A 12776-nucleotide genomic window follows, 5' to 3' on the forward strand; every position below is an offset into this window, starting at 1 on the left:
TTATCAATATTTTTGACACACTTTTGTTTTCTTATTTTCTATTTTTTAAATTTTTTTCGCTCCGACCGGGGGTTGAACCTGGGTATGTTGGCACCATAACAGAATGCCTTGGCATACTCAGCCACAGACGTCATTGAACAATTGTATTAAAATGGGTGTGATATGAAATATTACACGAAGACATAACACACTGAAAAAAAGCATGCCCGGTTTTTTTTCTTTACTTTAACAATTTTGGTATTGATTCCAAAGAAGCGGAGAATACAAGAAAGGATATTTTTAAGACACACCCAGAAAAAAGTGCCTTCGAAACTAAAGGAAAATTTTTTCATCAACATAGTTTATCCATTTTATTTCCATTAAGGTAAATTTTTGTGAGAAATAATAAAATTTACTCGTTTCAGTAAAAAAATCCTAAACTGTAAGCAGTTAGGAATAGTTCATTAACTAGAATAAGGCATGGAATTTTACTCATACTGTTTTCTTCGCTGGGTATAAGAATTTCCTACTGAACAAGAAAATTTTATTCACCGATAACAAAGCATTCGTAAAAATAAACAAAATCCGAACTAAAACCAAGTTTCCTTAAAATTAGTAAAATTTCTTATAAAATGATAATTGCGACTTCCTTTATAATAGAAAGTTTTTCATACATACGAACAACACTTGACATAGAAAAATATTTTAGTTCATTCGTACTAAGAAGTATGCAATCCTTTCAAAACTTAAGGAAACACACTTGTTAGAATATAGGAAATTTTCTTATATTTCTATTGTCTACCTGTAATCGATACCTGTCATCGTAATCGATGTGTTGCGCGTGGGTGTAATCGATATGTTTGCGAGTGGGTTGTTTTTTTAGTTGGAATCGCGTTGTTGTGGTATACGGAGAGATTGTTAAAAAATAATATGGTAAAATAATACAATAAATAGCAAATAAAATATATAAAATATTTGTTATTTTAAATTAGTGAGAAAAATTTTCGTTTTTCTCACAATGTGCGTGATGGTGTATAAAGAAAGAAAACATCAGCAGAATAACAACCCTTACATTTGTCTTCATTTTGGAATCTTCAATTATCAGGTAATATTCAGTGACGTTTATCTTTTGCAACACAAATGTTTTATCATTTTTTATATTTGTAGGTATTGACATTGTAAAAGGAGGACAAAATCGTTAGGCAGCAACTTATTAAAAGTGAAAAGTACAAGAAGAAGAAAAAGTGCGTTTTACAGTTGATAATATCGCATGGAAATTGGAAATAGTGGAATAATAAACTAATATTTCAAGGACAGTCGATGATGTTGATTCTTAATAAATATATTCAATATATTAATAAAACATGTCTTTTATTAAAGATAAAATTGCTTATATAAATAAATAAAATTGTATTTAAAAACGAAGGCAAGCAGTTCTAATTATGAAGTAAAAGTTTTACCACAAATATGTAAGATTTGTACAAATGAATGAAAAAATTTCAATAAAATCATTCCATATATGAATTCAAATCAGTTAAATTTTTTCATTCTGTAGTATAGTGGTACATAAATATAGGAAAATGTTAACTAATATATGGAATGCATTATACCTAATTTCTACGAAAATCACATCGTTCAAACAAATAAAAATGTCTTTGGCGCTATACGAAGTTCAACTTTCTTCACAATGAGTTAATTTTAACTTAAAGAAGCGGTCACTTTTTTCTGGGTACACAATTCTCTTTTAAATTTGGGTTTTGTGTACTTGCTTCTAGGAAGCAAATTTGAATTTTTGTTTTTTTTTCAGCTTTTTTCTTCATGTGCTATCAAAATCCTTTAAAAACGAGCTAACGACAACTTTATTTTCCAAATTCAGACTCGACTTTCAGTAGAAATTATGCTATGTTTCAAGTAAAAAATGCCTTTTAAATAAAGTGTTGAAAAACATATCCTATTTTTGAACGATTTTTTGCTTTGTAGTCAAAATTCAAAAAGACAACAAATTTAAAGACAATTTCATTAATATTATAAAGATTTTTTCTGAATTATTAAAGTCAAGTTGACTTTACCCCAAAAAATTTTTCTTTCATGTTATGATACCCATTTTTAAGTCAAATCACTTAATTATAAGGACAATACGACTTCATTGAAAAGTTTATCGACTTTTGGACAAGGAAAATGCTAAGCTAAATTTCCATTCGTATTTTAAGGACATGAAATCTTTGGCCTCACGACAATTTTTTTCAGTGCATTCTAACTACTTATCGAGATGTTCTTTATTATAATGAATAAAAAAATGGAGAATCTGACCAGTGGTTTATTTCTCAAAAAAAAATATTTTTTTTATGTTAAACATCGTTTTTATTTTGTTATTTTCGTGGGGGTAAAATTTTTGAATTTTATTTTCATTGTTTTTTATTGATTTTCTATTCTTTTTTGGGACATTTAATTGTCCAAAATTTAAATTTTAACTTTAAACGGCCGAAAGACGTATTTTCTAATACTTTTCCCAAAGGATCCCGCACGCTCACAAAAAATCGCTTCTGTAACATATACTCCCAAACATATTTTGCTTCAAGCATATACATTTTTGGGTATTGCCCAAACATTTATATGTTTGATCTCTTCCAATATATAATATGTTTGAAAGCATATTGGTCTAAACAATATATGTTTGGGTAGTCTAAGTTCCAAACATTTTGTATTTTTGCATCCAAATTCAATAATGTTGTCTTCCAAAAAACAATATGTTATTATGTGAACATATAATATGTTTGGAAGCATTTTGCACCCAAAAATATTATATGCTTAAAAAAATTCTCCCAAACAATATTGTGCTCAAAATTTTATTTATTTATTTATATATTTACAATCATAATGAATTATGAAAATAAACAGGTAATATAGGTGCTAACAACATAGGTTTTCGACCTGAATGCTCAAAATTTTGTTTCTGCCCAATTGTATATTCCCCCACATCTTTCTCACTTCCACGAGATTTTTTAGTTCTTAGCACCTTTTTCTGTAATACAAACATTGTAGAAGAAATTATTCAATTGTATGATTTTTTTATTTTAATTTTACCTTTTGCCGGACGGGGATTCGAACAGCGGACCACACAGTTTGTAAGGATCAAAGAAGTAGCTAATCAATTGCCCAAGAAAAAATAAAATGTTAATTTTGTAATAACATGCAACAACCACCAACTTAATTCAATATCGCTCCCTGTTAAATAGCGCTCCAAGCTACTAAACACATATATGTTTATAGGCTATTTCTAAATTAATATATGTTTGCATCCAAGCATATTATATTTACAAACATTTTATGTCCCAAACATAATATGTTCTAACATATTAACATATATGTCCCAAACATGTTATGCTAGTTTATGAACATTATATGCTTGCACTCAAAAATATTGTGTTTAAAAATGTGTGTTCGAAACATATAATGTTTATAGCCAAACATATGAAAAACAGTCTTTTTCATCCGTGCGGGATGTGCTTTAAAAGAAATGATTGTGGAAAAACTTGTGTGCTGGAAATGTTATAGTGCCAGTTCCACGTCGGTGTAAAGCTGTAATAGTAAAACATACAGGATATACATATTCCCTGTGAAAAACTTTTACTAACGTACACTCAAGGTCTAATAAAGTGAATAAAAGTTGAAAAAATTGTGAGCTTGATTAACATCGTGAATGTAACGAAATTGTAAGCATGATTAAACTGTGTGATTATGTTCGTGAGTATTATTTTCCGAAAATTTTACTCATGCACTACATTTGATAGTTTAATCATGGTCAATTAGTTTTTCGTTTGTTACAACACCAACGAATGTTCCTGGCATCGGTTTTAATTTCCATGATTGAGTCACATTCGTTAAGATATTTCTTGAAATTATATGAGAATTGGGAAATGTTATATCATATATTTTTTTCTAATTCATATTTATTAATGCCTTGTATCTAAACTCGATATTTACATTATTCTTAGTGTAATTTTTTTACATCAATGGTGCTCACCCAGTGGTGAACTCATTCACACTATAAATATGATAAATTTCTGTTAAATAGTTATGGTAATAATAAGTCTTGTAGTGCTCTGCTCTTGAGCTTTATAAATGTTTGCCAAAACCAAAACCCAGAAAGAAAGTCAAAATCTTTAGATCAACGTAACCCTTTTTTTGAGTGTATCCTTGTATTAAACAATTTGTTTTGAAGTATCTTATACCACACATTATGGCTATCGCCCTTTAGGAAGACTTTGCTAACTATACACTGTTATAAAAATATGTTTTTCATATGTTCCGATATAAACAAAATGTGTTTCGGGCACAGTTTTTAAACATAATATATTTAAGTGCAAACATGTAATGTTCCTAAACTAACACTAAATGTTTGGGACATCTATGTTAATATGTTAGTATATATTATGTTTGGGGCATGAATGTTTCATAAAAATCATATGTGTGAATGCAAACATATATAAATTTACAAATTTCGACTAAACATACATATGTTGTGATATTTTATCTAAAACGACAGAGAGAGTAAAAACTATTTTATGATAAGGCCAAAAATTTGATATGCTTAAGTCTAAATATTATTTAATTTGAATAAAGGGAATAGACATTCGGAACCAAGAAAATAGACATTTGAAAAACAAACAGCATATGTTTTCGCCTTGAGAGCAGCATTTTATGTATGTGTGGACATGTGTTTTGTTTATAGTATTTAACAAAATTTAATATAGTATTTAATAAAAAAAAGTGTTCGGTCGGAGCAGGGATTGAACCCACGACCCTTTGCATGCAAGGCAGATATGCCATGCTCCATGTGGCAAACAAATGTATGTTTCTGTTAAATAATGTTATGTTTGCATGGGCTCGTGGGCGCTGCAAACTATGCTATATAAATGTAACTTATAACGATAATTATCTACTGGTGACTATAACAGCTACGTAGTCCAGTGGATAGTGTGTTGGCTTACAAACTGTATGGTCCTCGGTTCGATTCTCCGTGCAGGCGAAAGGTAAAATTAAAAAAAAATATAAAAGTGAATAATTTCTTCAACATTATTTGTATTACAGAAAAAGGTGCCAAAAACTAAAATATTTCGTGGAAGTGAAAAGTACGAGTATGTTAGGCAATGAGCACAATCGTCTTTGGGAAAAATTCTTCCACGCATATAATATCTTTGGGCTCAAAATGCTTCCAAACATATAATATGTTCACATAAAACGAACATATTAATGTTTCGGCAGTATCCAATAATATATGTGCTTCCTGCAAAATATGTTTGGAACATATGTTAAAGAAGCGATTTTTTTTTTAGGGTGCACGTTAAACTAAACTCGCTAAACTCGAACTTAGTACCCACGTTAAACTCGAACGTAATACCCACCTTAAACACACATTAAGTACGTATAATTTAGTTAGTCAGGCCAACTTTATAATTTGAAATTTGTAAGTCAAAAATTTCAATTGGGAAAAATTTATTAGCTCCCCTAATGTATAAGGAGGAAGAAGGGGCTTTCAAATCGACAAACATTTCTATGCGAAAGAAATTTTCGCAGGGCAGCCAGTATCATTTAGTAAAAAACGAGTATATGGCTAATTTTTATTGCTTTATTGTTCTACTTTTTTACGTACCCAGCAAAAAAATTTGAAGTTCTTCCAAAGGCACAACTTTAAAAGCACTTCCAAAAGATGTACTCCCAAAGATGTTATTTACTTTAACTACACAGGAAGTTCATTTAATTCAATTATTTATAACTCGTTTTTTTCTTATTTTTAATAGGAAAATTTTTTGTTTCAAAAAGTTAAAAACCGAGTAAATTTTAATAAAATGGTACAAATTATTGAAATTTTGTCGAAAAAAAATTCCAACTCCATCCAAGAAATATTGCGAATTTTTTTAAATATTTTAATTCAAACGTTCGGACAAGCGTTAGAATGCATTACAAATTATAAAAATTATTTATTTGTCAAAATATGACATTTTTTAATTCACATCCAAAACATTGAATTTGAATCACAGAGTAGGAAATGATGAAAATTCAGTGCGACGGCTGTTGAAATGGTGAACATCCGTCCTATGACAAGTGCATCGCTTCTGTGCCAATTTTGCACTACTTCCGGATCCAAAAAGAACATTGTAACCACTTTTTTGGCGACGCTTTTTTACTGGGTACAGTAAAAAAGCGTAGTGCCAATTTTGCACTACTTCCGGATCCAAAAAGAACATTGTAACCACTTGTTTGGCGACGCTTTTTTACTGGGTACAGAAAACATTTGTAATGTATAGGCCCTACCTCAATCGAAACAAAGCGGGAAATTAGTTTATGTTGTCGACTTTAAATATCCTCTCTAGTGGACATCAAAGGAATTTAAGAATTTAAATTGTGTCATTGACTGATATTAAACATGCCATTGCGATTTTTTAGGTCCAAATTTATGAAAAAAAATATAAATGGAAAGGGAAATATGGATAAAAGACCCAAAGCGATAATATCGACATGGCGATGAGTAGAATGGATTTCAAGTTGCTCAATATCTCCTGCGGAAACGAAATAGTGGGTGTAGCCTAACATTTTTGGCAAATATGCTGATTGCGACCATTGGAGTTCTTGGGGAGTTGGTCTTTGGTACTCCTTATTCGCTGACAGTAGTGCCTTTGGCAGACTAGATGAAGTGACTTTGTATTTTATATTGCTACATATAGTCATGCATGTACATAAATTGCTCGACTACCAAGACCATCGAAACATATTGGATATTTTTTATTGAGGTTCTGTTTTTATTTGTGTCTCTAAGTTCTTTTTCGCAATGTCACCACAATTTCACCCACTTTTTTTCGTTCTATTCCAAAATTATATGTGGGTGGTTGGGTGTTCCTTATTATTGTCTTCAGTGTTGCCATCCATTAATATGAAAAACCTGGATTTATTCAAATGGACTAGTTGAAGAATACTTACCTCGATCAACTTCAAATTCAAAAAAAATTAAACTCCGATAGAAAATGTAAATAAAATATTTTACAAATTTCTACATGATACAAATAAGTTAATATTTCTGTCAAATTGAAGGCAAGTTATTGAAAACAATACATTTTGTTCCGTTTTTTTTCTAGTAAAAATCCGAGTTTAAAATTAAATCGCTACACGCTATATTCCTGCTAAATCTAAAAAAACAGATGGATGAAAAAGGCCGCAAACATCAGTAAGCAGCCGCACACAATATAGTGATCAACCCGAAAAGCGCACATATACAGAAAAACATATTCACAAAAATGTTTCCAATCAAAGTCTTAAGTGAGTCTTAAAAACTATTCAATTAAAAATTTGATTGATTCAACAAATTTTAATATTTCTGTCAAATTGAAGGCAAGTTATTAAAAACAATACATTTTGTTCTGTTTTTTAAGAAATTTTCAACCAGGTGATGCCGGAAAAAATGCGAGTTTAAAATTAAATCGCTACACGCAATATTCCTGCTAAATGTAAAAAAAACAGATAGATGAAAAATACCGCAAACATCAGCATAAATTATCTAAAATTATTAATAAATTGGATCATTTAATTTTTTAATTGACTTTCAATTAATTTTTTAATTACTACTATCATTTCTGTGAATGAAGTCATTTCAATAAAAAAATTAATTGGATTAATTAATTTCGTGATTAAATCAGAAAAAAAATTGTGTGTACTTTAGGTAGGGTCACGGCCTAAGGCAAAAAAAAAAGTTGATGCAGTCACCCCCCAGTTTTGTAGCATATTTGAAGACAATTTCAGAACACGAAAACTTTTTTTTTTTCGTGCACCCTACGACCCCCCGAAATACAATTTACTGTGCTGTGTCGTCATTTGAAGTCCGATCGAAAAGAAACGCATATCGTTGTTCATGGTTGATCAGGGGCTATATTTCGTGCATTGGTCATTTTTGACTCCGACGTCAAATTTGATTTTTAATTTTTTTATTTCGCTTCGTATACCCCTATGATGCCCATTTCTTATAACCATTATAAAGATCTTATCAAAATATGAAACTTTTGCTTTGGAAGTATTTAATTATATTCATAAACAAAAAAGTTACAGAGATTTTAAAAAGTCAATAGGTCACCCTACACCATCAAATAGCTTTTGCTGTGTTGTCATGATATCCGATCGAAACCACATGCACATCGTTATTCACATCTACGAAATTAATTTGAAAGGTATTTAATACACACAAACTGTTTATCTGTAAATTTCTAACCGTATCATTGTATACATACTCGTTGTGTGCACTACGGCATTTTCTGCGTTATGCAAAGTGCATGTGTTTTTGCTAGAACAATTTGAGAACAGTAGGCTCTCAAATTCTTCTAGCAAAAAATCTAACAAACACTTTCGCTACATGATTTCTTAAGTCTGTCCATATTTTTGTGAGAGAAGGCTGTTGATAGTATTTGAAAAAAGTGAAAACAAAATGAAATTCGAAGCTCGGGTTATCGACAAAACTAAATTACCAACAAATCATCAAGTTATTGAATTCCTTTTATATTTAAAGAAAGCAGGCACCACAAGTGTTAAAAATGAATCTACTAGTCATGTTACAGACGATAAACGATTGGGTTATATAATATCCAAAATTAAAAGTCGCCAACAACATAGTAAACTTGATTCTAGACAGGATTTGTTATAAATTAATTCTAAAAAGTTGTTAGCCGCATAATAAAATTGTACAATTAATAAACATGAAATGTACTCAAATCAAATTCAAATCTAATCTAATATTTTCTTGTTTAAAGTATTTACTCATGTGACAACATTGCTCACCATTGTGAAAATGACAAGAAAACGCAAAAAAAAAAAATACGGCGTAGTCAGATGTTGAAAGGCAGAAATTTAACCAATGTGTAAGCAGCATAACGATCTTCGTAATTTTCCACAATTCCGTTACCACTTACTTTTATTGTTAGATTGATTGTTAGATTTTAAAACAGTAGGCTCTCAAGTTGTTCAAGCAAAAACACAAGAACTTTGCATAACGCAGAAAATGCCGTAGTGCACACAACGAGTATGTATACAATGATACGGTTAGAAATTTACAGATAAACAGTTTGTGTATATTAAATACCTTTCAAATTAATTTCGTAGATGTGAATAACGATGTGCATGTGGTTTCGATCGGATATCATGACAACACAGCAAAAGCTATTTGATGGTGTAGGGTGACCTATTGACTTTTTAAAATGTCTGTAACTTTTTTGTTTATGAATATAATTAAATACTTCCAAAGCAAAAGTTTCATATTTTGATAAGATCTTTATAATGGTTATAAGAAATGGGCATCATAGGGGTATACGAAGCGAAATAAAAAAATTAAAATTCAAATTTGACGTCGGAGTCAAAAATGACCAATGCACGAAATATAGCCCCTGATCAACCATGAACAACGATATGCGTTTCTTTTCGATCGGACTTCAAATGACGTCACAGTACAGTAAATTGCATTTCGGGGGGTCGTAGGGTGCACGGAAAAAAAAACTTTTAGTGTTCTGAAATTGTCTTCAGCTATGCTACAAAACTGGGGGGTGACTGCATGAACTTTTTTTCGCGACCCTATCTAGTGTACTTGTGGCCTTAAGGCAGTGATGAACAGTAAACAGGCACGATTAAATTTCCTGAAGACTTGTGGGAGCTAAAACGTTAATATTTCATAGTGGCCAAGTCAAAGGCAACAAGGTTAATAAGATGGTTGAAGATGTCAGCTGTAGTAACATGGCGAAGTTTATCACAAAAAGGAAGACCTGATATTGCCTTCCATTTTGACAATATATGTTTAAGAAAGAATGAAAAAAAGGTTACGAAAATAAACATAAAATCTGTCCCATTTCATTTATACTGCCTATGTGAGTCTAGAATAAGCAAAATCCTCGAAGGAAGATAGAAGAGGGGGTTTATAGTCAAACTATCTCCACGGTAAATACACCAAAAAAGTGAACCCACCATGAAAGCAAATGCAAGTTTATTTTAGAAAATTTTAGTTAAAAAGTTTTCTAATTGCAACATGTTACAAAAAGGTTAATATTTTTTGTAAAATTGAAAAAAAAATATTAAAAATAATGAATGGTGTTTAAAAATAACTCATTACTCATATGTTGAAGGAAAATTTGCATTTAAAAATTGTTAAAATGTCTACCACCGTACGAAGTTCAAGAAATGTACAATTTACTCATTTGAGAGACTTATGGACTCAATTTAAGCAAATTTATCCCATTTTAGGTTCATTATTTATAATAAATTTTCTTCGATTTGACAAAAATTTTAAACTCTTGGAATCAGTAAAATATTTTATTTAAAAATGTCTAAAATAAAACTATATTTTCTTTCACGATGGGTTCACTTTTTTCTGGAGCAGGGTTATTATATGAGGGCAAATGTAGCCGGTTAGCAGTAATTGCATAACCAAGTTATGATCACAAGGGTACAGTTCCAACACTTATCATTTTATTTGTTTAAAATTGTAGCATACACTGAAAAAATAGTGAACCCACCAGGAAGAAAAAATTTGGTTAATTTTAGAAAATTTAGATCATTTCTAGAAAATTTTAACAAAATAGTATTACAAACGTTGACATCACGCCGATATAACAAAAATAAGTAAATATTTTTCGACAAATTCAAGAAAATTTTCTAGACACAATTAATTTTTTCACTTTTTAAAGAAAATTTTGTAGTTTGAAGAAAAAATTGGAGTTCAAAATTGCAAGAATGTCTTTAGTGTCATACGAAGATAGGCGTATTTGTAGTAAAATTTACAAAATGTAAAGAAATAATGAACTATTTTGTGCGAAGTAGGAATTTAGTAAATCTTTATGCTTTTCTAGTTTTTTAGTTAATTTAACTAAAGTACGCAAAAAATTATTAGGGTAAAGGAAACATTCTCCAAACATAATAATTTCATGAACTAGAATAAATTTAAATTGGCTTTTTTGAAATAGAGGGTTCACTTTTTTTGAGTGTACAAATAAAGATATGATGATCATCTGACCACAAAAAGCATTTAAACATTTAAAAAATTTTAAAAGTTGAATTTTTAAACTTTTGAAAAAGTAGAATATTTGAATAGTTTACTTTTCAAAATTTTGCATAAGTCGAAAGGTCTAAAAAAAACTTGGTGTTGATTCAAACAAGAAAAACACAAGCGCGCATAATCAACCGGTACACAAGCCTCATGTCGGCACAAAGACTAACGTACCCTACATTCATTTAAAGCTAAAGTTAACAGATAAATCCTCTATGATGTTATATGTATTAAAGCTAAATAGATTTTGAAAAGGAACACATTGCTCAATTACTGGTATGGAATTAAGGATGGCATGGCGGTGGCAACACTACCACTTGACGCTTTTTCTTCTCTTTGTCCGTACATACATAAATGTGTAGTCCATAGTCCTGCCTTGTGAGATGATACATGTTTCAATTTGTGTCCTGTTTTTTACGAAGCTCGAATGAGACATTGACAGTGTATCACCATCAATGTCCCAGCGGGTGCTCGCATCTTGCTGTTTCAATCGATAATGGTTTGATTTTAATAAACCGCAAAATGTTTCCGTTTTCACTTCCGATGGTACAATAATAACGCTGTGGACGCTCACCAGTTGACATAAACTCTGATTGTTCACCAATCTAAATGTCTGGCAGACCACAGACCACGTAATGAATATAAAGCACGACCGCCCCTGACTGCATCGGAATGATTTGTTTCCGTTGCTCTTTCTGCTAGAATTTTTGTTTACTTCTTTTTTAGGATAGCTAGGTGGTAGGTCACCCTTATTAACTATCAAATAGGAAAGACGTGAGTCTGTGTGTGCACACTTAAATCACTTATTTGGATTAACTGCCCCCCACTCCGCTTGTACTCGCATGGTGCATTCCGTCCTCGTAAAATAGTAAAGTGACATCTGTAACAGGTTTACAGGTCTTCATGACATACCCAGCCACACAAGACGCACAGGACAGGGATACGAACGTGCGAGATATAATAATTTTAAATTCATATCATTTCACAAATCTCCATTGCGTAGCCAAGATTGATTTCCATAAACTTTGAATAATATTTTGTGGCTAATCATTGAATACAGTACAAACGATATTGGAAGACAAACGCATCAAAACACTTAAAACCACAACAAGGCTGTTAAATTTTTATAGGAAATTAGAAAGAAAGTGTTGGTGTTTTATTCAGTAGACACATTGTTAAAATTCAAAATTCTAATTAAAATGGAAACAAAATGTATGTAATTGGAAATAATGCCGGATGGAATTTTCGTTTGCAAAAATAGGTACACCCAGAAGAATGATTGCTGAGAATTGGAGTCCGACAATGACACGCAAAGAAGGAATGTGATCATCTCAAACATGTTTTTTTTTATTATTTTTGGGAGGAGAACATGGGATATTTTTGTCGCAACCATGCTATTTTCTCGGAAATGATGTGTGTATCTAATTTTGTCAAGCAGTTCGTGTGGAATAATTGTTAATTATTTCTCTGAATTATCCGTTATACACCGAAAAAAGTGAACTGTAGGAAGAATGAACTACCACGCACGAAAATTTAAATAAATTTACCCGACATTTTGAGATTTCCACAAAGCGTTGTTAAAACCAGGAAATTTTAATGCCGTGTTGTACTTTTTAACTGCAGTTCACGAAATTACATCATCTCATAGAAGAAAAAATTAACTAAAAGTAAAGAAGAAAATCATTTGCGCTAAATCATGACCATTTTAACCATACAGTAGTTCATT

At 30.9% G+C, this 12776-nt stretch overlaps 1 long non-coding RNA gene across 1 annotated transcript; it reads left to right on the forward strand.

Annotated features, from left to right (window-relative positions):
- The first annotated feature begins 861 nt into the window (after positions 1-861).
- On the forward strand, positions 862-1404 carry LOC142241685 (uncharacterized). Its single transcript, XR_012723760.1, has 2 exons — positions 862-1084; positions 1147-1404. It is a non-coding gene; the product is annotated as an uncharacterized LOC142241685 (long non-coding RNA).
- The last annotated feature ends 11372 nt before the right edge of the window (positions 1405-12776 follow it).

The sequence above is a fragment of the Haematobia irritans genome, chromosome 5, assembly GCF_050003625.1.
Source record: "Haematobia irritans isolate KBUSLIRL chromosome 5, ASM5000362v1, whole genome shotgun sequence".
Lineage (NCBI taxonomy): Eukaryota > Metazoa > Arthropoda > Insecta > Diptera > Muscidae > Haematobia > Haematobia irritans.